Source organism: Branchiostoma floridae, chromosome 14, assembly GCF_000003815.2.
Source record: "Branchiostoma floridae strain S238N-H82 chromosome 14, Bfl_VNyyK, whole genome shotgun sequence".
Taxonomy (NCBI): domain Eukaryota; kingdom Metazoa; phylum Chordata; class Leptocardii; order Amphioxiformes; family Branchiostomatidae; genus Branchiostoma; species Branchiostoma floridae.
The window spans coordinates 486,363-487,236 of NC_049992.1; positions in this window are offsets into that span (position 1 = coordinate 486,363).

The window sequence follows — 874 nt, forward strand, 5'->3', positions numbered from 1 at the left end:
GCTCGGGCGGGTGTAGGGGTGACCGTCCCCGTACCCAGTTGAATTGGGTACAGGCCGGGGAAGAGTTCTTACGGGGGTTAGATTAATTTAGTCGCTCAAAAGGCCGGCTACAAGCTCTATCGGCGAAATCTCAAAGGGCAGCTAATCAGACAGGCTGACAGAAGCAGGTCGGTGCCGGGTAAAGCTCCCCAAAGCCGACCGCGGAGAATGGTACCCAGGCTAACACTATACTACAATGCAGATTTTCCGCAAGTTTAGCCCGCTTATCGCCTGTGAACGGCGTTAGTGATTCACGCGAGGGAGAGGTTGAGACCAACTGATACAAGCAATGCCAATGGAGGTCCCGTGTTTGGGGAGAGCCACACCTCACGCACGTTGAAAAACACACCACACTTTTCGAACAAAAAAAAAAGAGTAGGGGTATGATCCGGTGTGCGATGGTGTAAATCATTGTGTCTGGAGTTGGTGATTATTCATTACAAAACCCCCGTCTCGTATCAGCCACACGGTGATTTACATCATTCAGCCGGACTGCACCTATCAGTCGCTAAGGCCACACCAATTTAATTTCTTGGTTCACAGATTCGCTCGCTCCTATTTTTTGGAAACTTGAAAAATAAAATTAAAAATTACCATTCAGCAAATTTTCACCATTAGTACTGAAACCATTCACCAACTTTCTGGTGTAGCAAATTGGCCTTTATATTATAAGCTCCTTAAAGTGTGGGTACAGATGCTGTTACTGTACAAAAATAGTGTTTTTGTACTTTTTTCAAGCTGAAAACTTTTTTTCTTTATGTTTTGGATTAGCCGTTACCTTTACCCCAACCATTTTACAATTTATATTTTTATTTTTATTTCGCCCTTTCGCTCC